Source organism: Heterocephalus glaber, unplaced genomic scaffold, assembly GCF_053883595.1.
Source record: "Heterocephalus glaber isolate CG9 unplaced genomic scaffold, H.glaber_assembly_v1.0 deba00000936, whole genome shotgun sequence".
Classification (NCBI taxonomy): domain Eukaryota; kingdom Metazoa; phylum Chordata; class Mammalia; order Rodentia; family Bathyergidae; genus Heterocephalus; species Heterocephalus glaber.
This window is the reverse complement of record NW_028258172.1, coordinates 1,466,907-1,486,626: the sequence shown is the minus strand read 5'-3', so window position 1 is coordinate 1,486,626 and position 19,720 is coordinate 1,466,907.

Here is a 19,720-nt window from a genome sequence, read left to right as displayed (position 1 = left end):
ATTACTACCAGTTGTATCAATTTTAATGGGTTCAACCATATGTTAATTGTGCATATTAGATCTTGTTTTAACAATTTCACCTATTTTCAATGTTTCATTAAAGAGGAAAAGATATTACTCTTGACAGGAAAGCTGGAATGGGGAAAAGGTACTGAAAAGAAAAGGAGGTAGATCAGAAAGGAGATAAAGTTTAAAAAGATATTATAAGAAATGAATGGAAAAGAAGATAATAAACTAAATATTTTTATAACTGAACTGGAGGGCTAGTGGTGTAGAGGCTTGAGAAAATAGTTGTGGGAGCTGGAAAAGAAATGAAGAAGGAAGAAAGTATAATTCAAGAATGAATAAACCTGTGGGGATGATCATATCTGTTAATATGCTGATAGTCACCTGGTGTTTCCATCCTTTGTACACTGTTCTAGAGTGGATTTTCCTGACTTCCCATCCAATGTACTATTTAGGTTAAAACACTTGTTAATTCTTGTCTCCTTTTTCACATATACAGACACCTCCCACATAAGTGCTAGATGAAAGAATAAAAGTGAAAGAAGGAAGATAAGGGAATAAGAAATAATGAGAGAGAGAGAGAGAGAACAAAAAACCAATGCAGTTTCACGAAAACAAAATTCAGGAAGTCTCACACTGTCCTGTAAAGGGGGTCTAGATGGAGTTTTTCTTCTGGCCCTTGCCCACACCACTATCTTCCATTGAACATCACTACCTCAAGTTGTTTCTCTTCACCTTCTTCAGCCTGTAGCTTGTACCTGCAGGTCTCCAAGTTAGTGCCCTTCTAAGCTAGTTCAGTTGTCAGTTGCTTGCCTGTGAATGAGGAGTCTTAGGGGCCCAGATGGACCACTATGCCCACCTTCCTGCTGCAAGTGACATACTGCTCAATTTTGCCTCTGGACATATGGCCTTTGCCTTTGTCTTATAGTAAGACTCCCTCACTTAAGCCAAGATTGAAAGCATGAAGTGTGCTTGTCTCAGCAGCCTTCTTGATCTCTAATTTCTGCTATGTTCTTTGCATGATAAACATTGTAGCTGCTGCTGTGTTCTCCTTATACATGGCTGGAGATATATGCTTCATAAGGTGCCCTCTTGCTAATCTGACATTCTCCAGCTCTCTGTCTGTGATGTTTCTCACTTCGCTCTTCATGACAAATCATTCTCCAACCCATAAACTCAGTGGTGCCTCAGGGCAACTCTGAACCTCAGCAGTACACAACAGGATGGGTGCCTCCCATTTGGATACAGAATGATAGGCATGGTGATAAGGTGGCTATTATGTAGGCATAGTACTCCCAGTGTCTGGGAGTGAGAAATGGACGAATGACTATTCTGAGGCTGCTCAAATTAATTTTCACCCCAGGAACTCACTATACATAGAAGCTATCCACTTGAATAACTTCCCAATCCAGAAAAGACACCTAAACAAGACTCAAACCAGGATTCCAGATCCTGAAAGGCAATGCCAAGGAGAAATGAAATGAAACAATTTGAAACTCGACCACCTGGACTCCTTGAGCAGGCAACAAAAGAGGACCTGCAAAAAAATGAAATCAGAAATAATTTCTCAGATGCCAATAGAGATGTGACAATAATGAAAGACTTGATTAATTCTGGAGCAGACACAGACAAAAAATAAAGAAGCTGAGGAAAATGTTAGAAACCGTGAATACAGAGAATAAGAAAGAAATGGAAAGCATAAAACACATTCAAACAGATATCCAAGAAAGTAAAAATTCCAATGAAAGTTTCAGCAGCAGAATAAGTGAATGTGAGGACAGAATTTCAGATATAGAAGACAGGATTGCAGTTAATGAAAAAGCAAAAATTTCTTAAAAATAGTAAGGGAACATGACAAATCGATCCAGCAGCTACTAGATGATGCAACAAAGAATAACTTAAGATTAATTGGAGTCAGTGAAGGAATAGCAGATAGCACAAAAGACATAAATAAACTTTTCACAAAAGTAATTATAGAAAACTTCTCAAATAGGGAAAAAGAATTTGACATAAAGATAAGTGAGGCATATAGGACTCCAACTAGCAATGATCAAAAAATATCTACACCTAAGCATATAGTAGTCAAGATCCAAGAAATCCAACAAGGGAACAAAATATTAAAAGTTATTATAAAAAAGAAACAAAATACATCCAAGGGAAAGCCCATTACAATCACATCAGACTTCTCAACTCAAACCCTCAAGTCAAGGAGAGTCTGGAGTGAAATATTCTGAGCCTTAAAACAAAACAGTCTTCAACCCAGGTTGATGTATTCTGAAAATATCTTTCAAAATCAATGGAAAAATAAGATAATTTCACAACCAAAAACAACTTAAGAACTTCATGAATACAAAACCAGTGCTACCAAATATTCTAAGCAATATCCTAGGAAATGACAATGAGAATCACAACACCATGAAGCCCAAAAGAATGAATCCATAAGGCAAGGCAGGAAATTAAATGCAAAGGGAGGAAAAAAAATCTAACAACAGGAAAAGATCATGACAAGGCCAGTCAGTACATATCAGTTATAATCATCAATGTTAATGATCTCAATTCAGCAATCAAAAGAATTAGACCAGCAGAATGGATCAAGAGGCAAGATCCAACAATATGTTGCATACAAGAAACACACTTAATTCAAAAAGAATTTCAAAGACTGAAAATCAAAGGATGAAAAACAATATTCCATGTGACAGAAACCCAAAAGAAAGCAGGAGTAGCTATCCTATTTGCAAAGTGGATTTCAAACTAACACTAATTAAGACAGAAAAAGAAGGCCATTACATCCTTGTAAAAGGAACAATCCAAAATGAAGAGATGACAATCATAAATATATATGCACCAAATTTTAATGCACCCAATGGTATATAACAAATATTCATGGAAATGAAAAATCAATAAGCACTAATACAATAGGAGAGGGGAACCTCAATACCCCACTGTCACAGACAGATCCACTAGACAAAAAAATCAATAACAATATACTAGAACTGAACCAAACTCTTGAACAAATGAACTTAATAGATGTGTACAGTGTTCCACACCACAAAAATCACAATATACATCCTTTTCTGCTGAAGAAGGGTCATTTTCCAAAATAGACCACATGCTAGCTCATAGGGTATGCTTAAGTAAATGGAAAAGAATTGAAGTTATCCCATGTATATTATCAGACCATAGTGCTATTAAACTAGAGGTGACTAGTGTAAGAACCCACAAGAACCCCACAAACACATGGAAATTGAATAACCACTCCCCTGAACAACCAATGGTTCACAGAGGAAATTAAGAAGAAATTAGACAGTTTCTATGATAAAGTGATAATCCCAATACAACATATTGTAATCTATGGGATACAATGAAGGAGTTCTATGAAGGAAATTCATAGCAGCAAATGCCCATTCTAGGAAAACAAAGTGAGCTCAAATAAACAACATAATGCTGAACCTCAAGCTCCTAGAAAAGAAGAACAAGACAAACCTAAAGCTCGTACAAGGGAAGAAATTATAAAGAGAACAATAAGAAAATGAATTGAAGAGTTGGTATGTCAAAAGAATAAACAAAATTGATAAACTCTTAGCCAACCTTATCAAAAAAAGAAAGTAAAGGCTCAAATCCATGCAATTAGGAACAAAAAAGGTGAAGTCACAACAACTCCAGCAGAAATCCAGAGGATCATAAATACTTATTTCAAGAACCTAAACTCCAATAAAATGGAAAACACAGAAGAAATGGATAGATTCCTAGATACATATGAATTATCAAAGCTGAATGAAGAAGATATAAAAATTCTAAACACCCCAATTACAATCAGTGAAATTGCAAAGAAAAGCCCAGGTCCTGATGCCTTCATGGCTGAATTCTACAAGAAATTTAGGGAAGAGATAATGCCAATAGTTCCCAAACTCTTTAATGAAATTGAAAGGGAAGTGATACTCCCAAACCCATGCAGGGAAGCAAGAATTACACTGATTCCTATAGCAAAGAAAGACCCAACCAAAAAAGAGAACTACAGGCCAATCTCCATAATGAACACAGATGCAAAAATCCTCAATAAAATACTGACAAACAGAATATAGATGATCATCAAGAAGATCATACAGCCTGGCAATTGGGATTCATCCCAGGGACACAAGGATGTTTGAACATACATAAATCAATAAATGTAATACAGTATATTAACAGACTTGAGGACAGAAACCATACGATCATCTCAATAGATGCAGAAAAAGCATTCAACAAAATCCAACGTCCATCATGATAAAAACCCTACAGAAAATTGAAATAGATGGTGTTTACCTAAATATGATAAAGGTTATCTATGAAAACCTAACAGCCAACATCATATTAAATGGTCAAAACCTGAAAGCTTTCATGCTAAAATAAGGAACAAGACAAGGATGTCCACTATCACCACTCCTGTTCAATATAGTTTTGGAAAAATTATCCACAGCAATTAGACAAGAGAAAGAAATAAAAGAGATAAAGACAGGAAGGAAGAAGTTGAACTGTAAATATCTGCTGATGACATGATATTCTACATAGAAGACACAAAAAAATTTCCCAAAAGACTTCTAGGCTTAAGTGACATATTCAGTAGAGTAGCTGGATACAAGGTCAACAATCAAATATCAATAGCCTTTTTGTACACAAATAACAGACTCACTGACAGAGAAATTAGAGGAATAACTTCTTTCACAATACCATCCCAAAAAATGAAATACTGAGGAATGAATCTAATGAAGGAAGTAAAAGACCTCTACATTGAAAACTACAACACTCTGAAAAAGATATTGAAGAGGATATAATAAAATTAAAGGACCTTAAAACCTTAGAAGTATTAGAGAAAAGGAGTAAATCACATATAATTCATTAGAATTATATCTGACATTTCAGAGGCCAAGAGGGTTGGAGTGAAGTCTTTCAAATCCTAAAAGATAACAACTTCCAACTCGGACTTATTTATCCTGCGAAACTTTTTCTCAAAATTGATGGAGAAATAAACTTTTTTTATGACAAAGAGCACCTCAAGAATTTCATGACCACTAAAAACCAATATTACAAAAAATTCTCAAAGATATCATAGAAAGAGACAATGAAGCCAACAATGCAAATAAATCAAACACGTGACTAGAACTGGCAGGATAAACAGCTAACCAAAAGAAAAAATTTAAGAAAATCAGAAACAGAAAAACAATGCAATGATGAGATTAAGTCAATACCTTTCTGTAATGATTCTCTACACGAAGAGTCATAACTCCTCAATCAAAAGACACAAATTGTCAGAATGAATAAAGAAAGAATATGTAACAGTTACGGTATGTGAGAAACGTTTAATTAAAAAGTAAATTTGCAGATTAAGATTGAAGGATGAAAAACAATATGCTATGCAATGAGAACACAGAAAAAAAGCATGAGTAGCTATCCTAATTTCAGAAAAAGTGGTTTTCAAGCCAAAACTGGTTAGAAGAGACAAAGAAGGTCACTACATATTTGTTAAGGGAACAATTCAACAGTAAAAGGTAACATTCATAAATATTTTATGCACCAAACACTGGGATAACTAATATAAAAGAAACACTTTTGGACATGATAAATCAGTGCTCATAGGTGGAGCATTTGGGATGTGGCTGGATGTAGGTTGTGTGATACTGGAATTAAGGGTGTGTGGAGATAAATTAGTCCAGTGATTGAAAGTAGAAAAGTTCTGAGTGTGATTGAATGAAGATGGAAGCCCCAACCCGGGTGTGGGTGGTCCCACCCAAAAGGTTTGTAGCCTCTCTTGGATAAAATGGAAAGACAGGCATACTTCTACTGCTGCTGCTTTCTGCCTTCTGATTGCCACAATGGACTATTTCTTCTATGTGATCCCCCTCTGTCATGCCATTCTGTCTTGGAACCAGCAGATTATGTAATGAACCTTCTACAAACTATGAGCTGAAATAAATATTTCCTTCTTTAACTTGTGTGTTTTGGGTATTTTGTTCCAGTAACAAAAAAAGTAACTAAGACAAGCTCTTTACTTCAATCTGACAGAAGCCATTACAGCATATTGAATGGAGAGAAGCTGAAAAATTTCCCTCCAAAATTAGGTACAAGACAAAGGTGTCTGCTATTACCACTCCTGTTCAATATATTTCTCAAAAAATTAGCCAGACCAAGCATGGCAGAGTAAGAAAAAAAGTTATGGATAAGAAGGAAGTGACCAATGGGACCACCACATGCTGCTTCACCAGTGGGACCATTCCCAATGCTTTTTCATCAATGGTACCCTGCATCTTTGCCAGTTGGACTGCACATGTGCACTGTCACAGGTGGGATCATCCCCATGGGCCATCAGCAGCAGACTTTCCTGAGAGTTACAGCCAGATCTAGACAGGGTGGAGAGTAGAAAGACCATATTTCTGAGCTCTGGAAGATGGTGGATTAGTGAGTAGCACAGAGAGCACCTCTCCAAGGAGGCTTGCTTTTGAGAATTGAAGACCATCAGGAGAATGAAGAGAGTCATTGTAATAAAGACACAGTGGACTACAGCAGTTGCTGAGTGCTTGGGATCAGCACCTCATACTGGAACCTGGACTTGCTGTGGAGTAAGTGTAGCTTGAACCTGTAGCAGAACCATGCAGAGTACAAACCCACAGAAGGTCTGGGAGCTCAATTCTGGCCTCACAGCCAGAAACCAGGATGAATCTCAGTGGACTATGCCTGGCTCACTAAGATTAATTGACTCCAATTTGCACATTAATGCCCATATCCTGTACCACTGATAGCAGAGACACACCTTGAATAATACATTTTTTCTTTTTCTTCTTTTTTTGTTCTCTTTTCTTTTTAATTTCTTTCCTTTTTGTTCTTGTTTTTATCCTGTGTTTTTATTGTTTTTATTTTTATAAGAAGATGAATACAGTCTCTAGTTTTCCTGTTGCCATTAGTTTGTTCTATTCCTGTTTTAGTTAAGCTTTTCTCCTTTCCTCCTGTCTTCACCAGTTTCCCAAATTTTATATGATCTTCCTGTGTCCTCTAGCCCTACTTCTTTTTAAATTTTATTTTATTTTTTGGTACTGGGAATCAAACTCAGGACCTTGTGCTTGCGAGGCAGGTGGTGGCACCACTGAGCTAAGTCCCCAGCCCCATCTAGCCCTACTTCTAACCTTTTTCCTCTATATCTATTTCTCTATCCTTCCCCCAACTCCATTTAAGTCTTCCCAGAGGGTAAATTCATTAAACTGCAGGGTTTATTTGCTGCAACTATATTTCTGGTTAGTCTTTGATTTTGATACATAACCACAAGTCTAGTTCATGCTGTTAAAGGTGATGGATTAATAGTTACCAAAACTTGTCATCTTCTAAACTGTGTTTGATGACATTGTCAATACTGATTGCATTACTTTGGTAAAATGGTCCTTCCTGATATACCAAAACTGAGATTGCCTAAGGGTCATAATAGACTCAAAATCCAAAGACCAGATATACCTGGAAGTCACTGCTGAGGAGTACTCATTCCCCAAGTGTTGTAAATACTTGCAATAAGCAAAACACAAGTATTAACCCAGGAATTAAACCAAAAACATCAATGACAAAAAAATAAAATAAAAATGAGAAGACACATGAACTAGACACAATCCCAAACTTCCAGCTCACCAAAAGCAAATTCAAGGGGCAGCAAGGCAGAACAATCCATATTTAACCATGTGGAGTCCCTGAATGGGAAGTAACTAAACAGATGAAAGAGGCTCTGGAAAAAAATGAAATCAGAAATAACTTCCCAGATAACTACAGAAATGGTGACCAGAAAGAAAGATATGTTTAGTGACTCTAGAACACATACAGATAAACAAATAGAGGAGCTTGGGAACATGATAAAAGCCATGAACGCCCACCTTAGGAAAAAAATGGAAACCATGAATGCCCAACATAGGAAAGAAATGAAAACTATGAAACAGAGTGAAACAGATATACAGGAGATTAAAAGTTCAACTGAAAGTATATATTGCAGAACAAGCCAATGTGAGCACAGACTATCAGATATAGAAGACAGGACTATGGTTAGTGATCATAAAAAGAGAGAGTCCTTAAAAATAGCAAGGGACCATGAGAAATCAATCAAGCAGCTGCTAGATTATGCAAAGAAGAACAACATAAGATTGATCAGAGTCAATGAAAAAGCAGGAGTTAGCACCAATGACATTAGAAACCTGTTCACTGAAGTAATGGCAAGAAACTTCTGAAACAAGGGAAAAGAATTTGACATACAGAAAAGTGAGGCACATGGGACTCCAACTAGCATAATGAAAAAAATCTACACCTGGGCATTTAATAGTCAAGATTCCACAAATCCAACAAAAAAACAAAATACTAAAAGCAGCTAGAGAAAAGAAACAAATCACATACAAAGGAAAGGCTATCAGATTCACAGAAGACTTCTAAACACAACCTCTCAAGTTACAAAGAGCCTGGAGTATTTCAATCCCTAAAAGAAAACAACCAGCAAACCAGTTTGATGTATCCTGCAAATTATCTTTTGAACTGATGGAGAAATACAATACTTTCAAGACAAAGAACACCTAAACAAATTCATTAATTCCAAACCAGCACTCCAAAAAATTCTAAACAATGTCCTAGAAAAAGACTATAAGGGCTACAACGCTATGAACCCCAACCAAATGAAGCCATCAGGCAAGGCAAGAAGTAAACAGAAAGAGGGAAAAATAAAAGAGCCAACAACAGGAAAATATCATGGCCATGATAAGTCAATACAAATCAGATATAACCATCAATGTTAGTGGTCTTAATTCACACATCAAAAGAAATAGATTGGCAGAATGTATCAAGAAGCAAGACCCAACAATATGCTGTATGCAAGAAACACACTTAAAAATAAATTCACAGACTGAAGCTAAAAGGATAAAAAACAATACTGCATGTGACAGGAATCTGTAAAAAAGCAAGGTTAGCTATTTGCAGACAAATTGGATTTCAAATGTAACTAATTAAGAGAGACAAAAAATGGTCACTACATTCTTGTAAAGGGAATAATCCAAGAAGAAATGACAATCATAAATACATATGCACCAAATACTAGTTCACCCAACTATATAAAATAAATATTAATGGACATGAAAAATCAAATATGCAGTAATGTAATAGTAGTGTGGGACCTCAATATCCCATGGTCACAAATACACAGGTCAACTGGACAAAAAAATCAACATTGAAATACTAGAAATGAACCAAACTTTTGAACAAATGGACTTAATAGATGTCTACAATGTTCCACGCCACAAAATCAGAATACACATTCTTCTCCACTGAACATGAGTCATTCTCCAAAATAAACCACTTGCTGGGTCATAGAACATGCTTCAGTAAATGCAAAGGAATTGAAGTTGTCCCCCCTATATTATAAGACCATAGTACAATAAAATTGGAGACCAATAGTAAAAGAAACCATAAGAAGTTCACAAACATATGGAAATTGAATAACACCCTCCTGAAAATCCAATGGGTCACAAAAGAAATTAGTTTCTAAAATCAAATGATAATGTGAATAAAACATGCTGAAATTTATGGAACTTATAGAAAGCAGCCATATAAGTGAAATTCATAGCACTGAATGCCTATATTAGGAAAACAGAGTGAAGTCAAATCAACAACTGTATATTGAATCTCAAGGTTCTAGAAAAAGAAGAGCAAGACAAACCCAAAGTTCATACAATGGAGGAAATTATAATGATTAGAGCAGAAATCAATGCAATGGAAACTAAGAAAACAATACAAAAAAAACCCTCAATGAATCAAAGAGTTAGTTCCTCAAAAGAATAAATAAAATTAATAAATGCCTAGCCAACCTTACAAAATAAAGGAAAGAAAAGGCCGAATTCCTTGCAATTAGGAATGAAAAGGGTGAAATTAGAAGAGATCCAGCAGAAATCCAGAGAATCATCAATACCTACTTTAAGAAGCTGTACTTCAATAAGATGGAAAACACAGAAGAAATGGACATGGGCCAGGGATTTAGCTCAGGGGTGTTGCACCTGCCTTGAAAGTACAAGGTCCAGAGTTCAATTCTCAGTACTGGAGGGAAAAAAAGATGAAAATAAAGAAATGGACAAATTCCTAGATACATATGAATTACCAAAGATGAACTAAGATGATATAAAAATTCTAAACAATCCAATATCAATCAATTAAATTGAAAATGAAATTTAAAACTTACCAACAAAGTTAAACTCAAGTATTGATGACTTTACTGTTGAATTTTACAAGAAATTTAGACAAAAACTTGTGTCACTACATCTCAAACTCTCTAAAGAAATTGAAAGTGAAGCATTATTACCAAATTCATTCCTGGGAACAAACATTACCTTGATTCCAAAAGCTAAGAAAGACTCAATTAAAAAAGAGAACTACAGACCAATCCCCCTAATGAACATATATGCAAAAATCCTCAATAAGACGCTGGCAAACAGAATGCAGAAGATCATCAAGAAGATCATATACCTTGACCATGTGGGATTCATCCCAGGGATGAAAGATGCTTCAACATATGTAAATCAATAAAAGTAACACACTATATTAACAGAGTCAAGAACAAAAACCATATGATCATCTCAGTAGATGAAGAAAAAGTTTTTGACAGCATCCAACACCAATTCATGATAAAAATCCTATGTAAAATTGGAATAGATGGTCTTTATCTCAACCCGATAAAAGCCATCTATGAAATGCCAACAGGCAACATCATACTAAGTGGTCAAAAATGAAATGTTTCATGCTAAAATCAGGAAAAGACAAAGATGCCCACTATCATAATTCCTGCTCAATATAGCTCTGGAAACATTAGCCACAGCAATTAGATAAGAGAAAGAAATAAAAGGAACAAAGATAGGAAAGGAAGAAGTCAAGCTCTCCTTATATGCAGATGACATGATACTCTATGTAGAAGACTCCAAATATTCTACCAAAAGAATTCTAGAGTTAATAACCAAATTTAGTAGGGTAGCGGGATACAAGGTCAACACTCAAAAATCAATACCCTTCTAGTAAACGAATAACAGACTCAGTGAGAGAGAAATGGGGAAAACAATTCCTTTCACAATAGCATCCTCCAAAATGAAGTATCTAGGAGTTAATCTAATGAAGAAAGTAAAAGACTTCTACTTTGAAAACTACAGTACTCTGAAATAAGAGATCAAATAGGATATAAGAAAATGGAAGGAGATCCTTTTGTCTTGGGTAGGAAGAACCAATATGGTAAAAATGGCCATACTTCCAAAACTGATATATAGATTCAATGTAATCCTAACTGAAATTCCAACTACATATTTCACAGAACTAGAGAAAATAATACAAAAATTCATTTGGAATGAGAAGAGACCTGGAATAGCAAAAGCAATTCTAGGCAACAAAGACAAGGTAGGGGAGTATCACAATCGCCCAACTTGAAATTGTACTACAAAGCTACCGTGATTTAAAACGGCATGGTACTGGCAAAGAAACAGACCCCAGGATCAATGAAACAGATTAGAAGATGCAGAAACAACTCCAGAAACACACACCCACCTCATCTTTTTTTTTAGGACAATTTTTTTATTTATATATATATATTTATTGATACATTTTAGGTATAAAATACATTTGCATTTATCATTGGGTGTTTGTACCAGAACATGATGTATCTTAGTTTTTATTTTTTTCTGCCATTACCTGTGAACCCGTCACCCCCTCCACCCATCCATATTTACACAGATTTTGATTCCATTTGTTTTTCTTTCTCATAATTTTTCCTTTCCCTTCTTCCCTTTCCCCTTCCACTCCTGCCATCCCCAAACCCTTGGACCTTTTCCTATATCAAATTATCAATTATTCATTTTAATCATTTTCATCCTTACTTACACTTTCAATTTCTCACACTAGAGAAACTATTCGGTATTTACACATGTGTGTCATATTTATTTCACTTAAGAGTATGGCCTTAGGGCTGGGGATTTAGCTCAGTGGTTCTTGTGCCTGCCTTGCAAATGCAAGGTCCTGAGTTTGATCCCTGGTACCAAAAAAAAAAAAAAAAAGAGTATGGCCTCAGTATGCATCCATTTAGCTATAAATGTCTCTAGTTTCTCATTCTTTATGGCTGAGTAGTCTCCATTTTATAAAAAAAAACCACTTCTGCTTTATCCAGTCCCAGTCGATGGGTATTTGAGCTGTTTTCAAGCTTTAGCTATTACAAACTGTGCTGCTATAAAAATAGGTGCACATATAATGCTGTGGTATGATTCTTTTAATTCTTTGGGGAATATTCCCAATAGGGGAATAGCTGGGTCAAATGGGACCTGTAGTCCTAGTTCTTTGAGGTATCTCCATACTGATTTCCACAGTGGTTGCACCAATCTATATTCCAAACAACAATGGAGAAGTGATGCGTTCTCTCTACACCTCCACCAGTATTTGTTATTGGTTGATTTCTTGATAGCAGCCATTCTTTCTGGAGTGGGGTGGAATCTCAGAGCTGTTTTCATCTGCATCTCTCAAAAGACCAGTGATGTTGAAAATTTTTTCATATATTTCTTTGCTGTTTTTACTTCTTTGTCTGAGAAGTGTCTGTTCATTTCAGATGAGCATTTTTGAATTGAATCTTTGAATTTGGGGGGGGTCTGATTTTTTTGAGTTCTTTATATATTCTTGATAGTAGACCTTTGTCTGAAGTACAGCTGCTAAAAATTTCTTCCGACATTGTAGGTTGTCTCTTAGCACTGTTGGGAATTTCTTTTGCAGTGCAGAAGCTTTTTAATATGATGAGATCCCAGTTGTTGATTCTTTGTGCTAGCTCCTGTGCTACTGATGATTTGTTCATAAAGTCTTTTCCTATGCCAATGTCATGAAGAGTTCTACCTAACTTATCTTCCAGCAAGTTTAGTGTTTCTGTCTTAGTATTTAGATTTTTAATCCATGTCAATCTTAGTTTAGTGCATGGTGATAGGCATGGGTCTAGTTTTAATCTTTGTCAGGTTGAAATCCAGTTTTTCCAACACCATTTATTAAATAGGCTATCTTTCCTCCAATGAAGGTGATTGGCTCCTTTGTCAAAGATCAGGTGGCTGAGTATGTCTGGAGTTGTTTCTGGATCTTTTCATCTATTCCACTGATTTTCATGTCTGTTCTTTGTGAGTACCATGCTGTTTTTATAACAGTAGCTTTGTAGTATACTTTCAAGTTGGGGATTGTGATATGCTCAGCCATGTCTCTGTTGCCTAGAATTCCTTTTACTATTCTAGGTTTCTTTTGCCTCCAAATGAATTTTTGGATTGTTTCTCTAGTTCTGTGAAGTATATTGTTGGAATTTCAATTGCCATTGCATTGAGTCTATATAGTAGTTTTGGAAGTATGGTCATTTTCACTAAATTTGTTCTTCATGCCCAGGAACAAGGGATATATTTCCATTTTCTTATATCCTCTTCAATCTCCTTTTCCAGAGAGCTGTAGTTTTCAGTGTAGAAGTCTTTTGCTTCCTTTGTTGATTCCTAGATATTTCATTTTTTTAGATGCTATTGTAAAAGAAATTGTTTCCCTAATTTCTCTCTCAATGGGTCTGCTATTTGCATATAAGAAGGGTATTGTTTTTTGAGTGTTGACCTTGTATCCAGCTACTCTCCTGAATCTGTCAATTAGGTCTAGAAGACTTTTGACTGAGTTTTTTGGATCTTCTATGTAAAGTATCATATCATCTGCAAATAATGCCAGTTTAACTTCTTCTTTTCCTATCTTTATTCCCTTTATTTATTTCTCTTTTCTAATTGCTATGTCTAATGTTTCCAGAACATTATTGAACAGAAATGGTGATAGTGGGCATCCTTGTCTTGTTCCTGATTTTAGCATGAAAGTTTTCAGTTTTTGACCATTTAGTATGATGTTGGCCGTTGGTTCTTCATAGATAGCCTTAATCAGGTTGACATAAAGACCTTCTATTCCAATTTTCTGTAGGTTTTTATCATGAATGGGTGTTGGATTTTGTCAAATGCTTTTTCTGCATCTATTGAGATGATCATATGGACTTTGTCCTTGACTCTGTTAATATAGTGTATTACATTTATGGATTTGAAGATGTTGAACCACCGTTGCATCCCTGGGATAAATTCAACTTGGTCAGGTTGTATGATCTTCTTGATGACACTCTGTATTCTGTTTTCCAGTGTCTTGTTGAGGATTTTTGCATCTATGTTCATTAGGGAGATTGATCTGTTGTTCTCTTTTTGGATTGGGTCTTTCCCTGGTTTTGGGATCAAAGTCACACTTGATTCCAGGAATGAATTTGGAAGCCTTGCTTCCCTTTCAATTTCCTTGATGAGTTCAAAGAGCGATGGCAATAGTTCTTCTTTAAATGCCTTGTAGAATTCAGCAGTGAAGCCATCAGGACCTGGGCTTTCCTTTGTTGGTAAGTTTTTTATTAAATTTTCAATTTCACTCATTGTTATTGGGGTGTTTAGAATTTCTATATCTTCTTCATTTAATTTTGGCAATTCGTATGTATCTAGGGATCTGTCCATTTCTTCTGTGTTTTCCATTTTATTAGAGTATAGGTTCTCAAAGTAGGTATTGATGATTCTCTGGATTTCTGCTGGATTTGTTGTGGCTTCACATTGTTCATTCTTAATTGCCTGGATCTGAGCCTTTTCTTTCCTTTTTTTGATAAGTTTGCCTAAAGGTTTATCGATCTTATTTATTCTGTCAAAAAACTAACTCTTTGATTCATTGATTTTTTTTGTATCATTTTCTTAGACTCCATTGCATTGATTTCTGCTCAGATCTTTATAATTTCCTTTCTTGTAAGAGCTTTGGGTTTGTTATGTTCTTCTTTTTCTAGGAGTTTGAGGTTCTGCATTAGGTTATTTAACTGAGTTCTCTCTGTTGTCCTAATATAGGCATTCACTGCTATGAATTTCCCATGTAGAACTATTTTCATTTTGTCCCACAGATTCCTGTATGTTGTACTGGCATTATCATTTACTTGTAGAAACTGCCTAATTTCTTCTTTATGTCAGTTTTTTTTTTTTTTTTTTGGCACAGGGGATTGAACTCAGGTCCTTGTGCTTGCGAAGCAGGTGGCAAAACCACTGAGCTAAATCCCCAGCCCCCTGACTAATTTCTTCTTTAATTTCCTCTGTCAACCATTGGTTGTTCAGGAGGGTGTTGTTCAATTTCAATGTGTTTGTGGGAGTTTTGCGGTTTCTTATGTTATTGAGCTCCAATTGTATTGCACTATGGTCTGATAATATACAGGGGATATTGTTCAATTCTTTTACATTTACTTAGATACGTCCTATGAGCTATCATGTGATCTATTTTGAAGAATGACCCTTGTGCATCTGAAAAGAATGTGTATTTTGATTTTGTGGGGTGGAATACTCTGTAAACATCTATTAAGTCCATTTGTTCAATATCTTGGTTCAGTTCTAGAATTCCACTGTTAATTTTTTTTCTAGTTGTTCTGTCTATTTGTGATAGAGGGGTGTTGAGGTCCCCCACTACAATTGTATTAGTCCTTATTTGTTTTTTCATGTCCATTAATATTTGTTTTGTATAGTTGTGGGCATTCGTATTTGGGGCATATGTATTTAGGATTGTCTTCTCTTCCTTTTGGATTGTTCCCTTCACAAGTATGTAGTGACCATCTTTGTCTCTCTTAAATAGTTTTGGTTTGAAATCTACATTGTCTGAAAATAAGATTACGATTGCTATGCTTGCTTTCTTCTGGGTTCCTGTCACATTCAGAGCCATTTTCCATCATTTTTCTTTCAGTCTATGAATTTCTTTTTGAGTTAGGTGTGTTTCTTTTATACAGCATATTGCTAGATTTTGCTTCTTTTTTTTGTATTAAATTCTTTTATTGGTACATTGTAGGTATACAACACAATTACATTTCTCATTGGGAATTGTACCTTTATATAATGCATCTTGGTTCTTATTTTTTCCCCATTCCTAGCCCTCCCTTCACACCCTCCACCCTTCCCTATTTACAAAGACTTTATTTCCATTTTTTCCATTTTTCAGCATTTTTTCCTTTCCTTCTTTCCTTTCCCCTGTGCCTCCCACTACCCCTACCCCTTTGGACCTTTTCTTCCTATTTTACATTATCGATTATTCATTCTAATAATTGGTACATTTTAGGCATACAATATAATGACATTGATCATTGGAAATTTGCACCTTTACATAGTCTCTCTTGGTTCTTATTTTTCACCCTTGCCCAGCCCTCCCTTCAACCCCTCCAGTCCTCCCTGTTTACAAAGATTTTGTTCCTATTTTTCCATTTTCTCATATTAATCCCATTCCCTTCTATCCTTTCCCCTAGCCCTCCCACTGCCTTCCCCTTTGCCTCTTTTCTTCCTATTTCACATGGCCTATTATACATTTAGTCCTTATTTACACTTTCGGTTTCTCATACCAGAGAAACTATTCGGTATTTACACATGTGTGTCCTATTTATTTCATTTAAGAGTATCGCCTCACTGTGCATCCACTTAGCTATAAATGTCTCTAATTTCTCATTTTTTATGGGTGAGTAGTACTCCATTTTATTAAAAAAAAAACATGTTTTCTTTATCCAGTCTCCAGTTGATGGGCATTTGGGCTGTTTCCAAGTTTTAGCTATCATAAACTGCGCTACTATGAACATGGGTGCACATATATCACTGTGGTATGATTTTTTAATTCTTTGGGGAAGATCCCCAGCAGTGGAATAGCAGGGTCAAATGGGATTTCCAGTCCTAGTTCTTTGAGGTATCTTCATATTGATTTCCACAGTGGTTGCACCAGTCTACACTCCCACCAGCAGTGGAGTAGGGTTCCTCTTTCCCCACAGCCCCGCCAGCATTTGTTATTGGTTGATTTCATGATAGCAGCCATTCTTTCTGGAGTGAAGTGGAATCTCAGCATTGTTTTCATTTGCATCTCTCGAATGACCAGTGACGTTGAACATTTTTTCATGTATTTATTTGCTATTTCTACTTCTTTGTCTGAGAAATGTCTGTTCATTTCAGATGCCCATTTTCGGATTGGGTCTTTAAATTTGAGAGGTCTGATCTTTTTAAGTTCTTTATAGATTCTAGATAGTAGACCTTTGTCTGAGGAAAAGCAGGTGAAGATTTTTTCCCACATTGTGGATTGTCTCTTCACACTGCTGGTCGTTTGTCTTGCTGTGCAGAAACTTTTTAATAAGAAGAGATCCCATTTGTTGATAGTTTGTGCTAGTTCACGGGAAACTGAGGTTTTGTTCATAAAATCTTTTCCTACACCAATGTCTTCAAGGGTTCTACCTAACCTCTGTTCCAACTGGTTAAGACTTTCTATTTTAATATTTAGATCTTTAATCCATTTTGTATTTTTGTTTAGTGCATGGTGAGAGATACAGGTCTAGTTTTAATCTTTGGCATGTTGAAGTCCAATTTTTCCAGCACCATTTCTTAAAGAGGCTATCTTTCCTCCAGTGAGGGTGTTTGGCTCCTTTTTCGAAGACAAGATAGCTGAGTATGTCTGGCGTTGTTTCTGCATCTTCTAATCTGTTCCACTGGTCCTCAAGCCTGTTTCTTTGCCAGTACCATGATGTTTTTATCACAGTAGCTTTGTAGTAGAGTTGCAGGTTGGGGATTGTGATACCCACTGCCATGTCTCTGTTACCTAGAATTGCTTTTGCTATTCTGGATCTCTGCTTGTTCCAAATGAAGTTTTGGATTGTTTTCTCGAGGTCTATGAAGTATGCTGCTGAGATCACAATTGGAATTGCATTAAATCTATATAGTAGTTTTGGAAGTATGGCCATTTTCACTATATTAATCCTTCCTACCCAGGAGCAGGGGATGTCTGTTCATTTTCTGATATCATCTTCAATCTCTCTTTTCAGAGTGCCATAGTTTTCAGAGAAGAGGTCTTTGATTTCTTTCATTAGGATGATTCCTAGGTATTTCAGTTTTTTGGATGCTATTGTGAAAGGAATTATTTGCCCTACTTCTCTCTCAGTGAGTCTGTCATTCGTGTAGAGGAAAGCTATTGATTTTTGTGTGTTGACCTTGGAACCAGCTACTTGACTGAATTTGGTTATTAAGTCTAGAAGACTTTTGGTGGAGTTCTTGGGGTCTTCTATATAGAGTATCATGTCATCTGCAAATAATGACAATTGGACTTCTTCATTTCCTATCTTTATTGCTTTTTTTTCTTTCTCTTGTCTAATTGCTGTGGCTAATGTTTCCAGAACTATATTGAACAAGAGTGGTGATAGTGGACATCCTTGTCTTGTTCCTGATTTTAGTGTGAAGGATTTCAGTTTTTGACCATTTAGTTTGATATTGGCTGTTGGTTTTTCATAAATGGGTTCTATCAGTTTGAGGTAGAGACCATCTTTTCCAATTATTTGCAGGGTTTTTATCATAAATGCATGTTGGATTTTGTCAAATGCTTTTTCTGCATCTATGGAGATAATCATATGGTTTTTGTCCTTGGCTCTATTGATATAGTGTATTACATTAATTGATTTTCGTATATTGAACCATCCCTGCATCCCTGAGATGAATCCCACTTGATCAGGGTGTATGATCTTCTTGATGATCTTCTGCATTCTGTTTGCCAGTATCTTATTAAGGATTTTTGCATCTATGTTCATTAGTGAGATTGGCCTATAGTTCTCTTTTTCAGTTGGGTCTTTCTCTGCTTTGGGGATCAAGGTGATGCTTGCTTCCAGGAATGAATTTCGGAGTATTGCTTCCCTTTCAATTTCATTGAAGAGTTTAAACAGTAATGGCAGCAGTTCCTCTCTAAATGTCTTGTAGAATTCAGCAGTGAAGCCATCAGGGCCCAGGCTTTTTTTAGTTGATAAGTTTTTAATTATGTTTTCAATTTCATTGGTTGATATTGGGTGGCTCAGAATTTTTATGTCTTCTTCATTCAACTTTGATAATTCATATGTATCTAGGAATCTGTCCATTTCTTCTGTGTTGTCCATCTTATTGGCGTACAGGCTCTGGAAGTAGGTATTGATGATCCTCTGGATTTCTGCTGGGTCTGTTGTAGTTTCACCATTTTCATTCCTAATTTCTTGGATTTGGGCCTTTTCTTTCCTTTTTCTGACAAGGTTGACTAAAGGTTTGTCAATTTTGTTGATTCTTTCAAAGAACCAACTCTTGGCTTCATTGATTTTTTTGTATTGTTCTCTTAGTCTCCATTGCATTGATTTCTCCTCTGATCTTTATAATTTCCTCCCTTGTATGAGCTTTGAGCTTGTCCTGCTCTTCTTCTTCTAGAAGCTTGAGGCTCAGCTTCAGGTTGTTTAATTGGGATCATTCTGTTTTCCCAATATGCATATTCACTGCTATGAATTTCCCTCATAAGACTGCTTTCATTGTGTCCCACAGATTCCGATATGTTGTATTGTCATTGTCATTTAATTGAAGGAACTGTCTGATTTCCTCTTTAATTTCTTCTGTGACCCATTGGTTATTCAGAAGTGTGTTGTTCAATTTCCATGTGTTTATGAAATTTTTTGAGTTTCTTTTGTTATGGATCTCCAATTTTATCACACTATGATCTGATAATATACAGGGGATAACTTCAATTCCTTTGCACTTACTTAAACATGTTCTATGTGTGAGTATGTGGTCTATTTTGGAGAATGACCCATGTGCAGCTGAGAAGAATATGTATTCTGATTTTGTGGGGTGGAAGACTC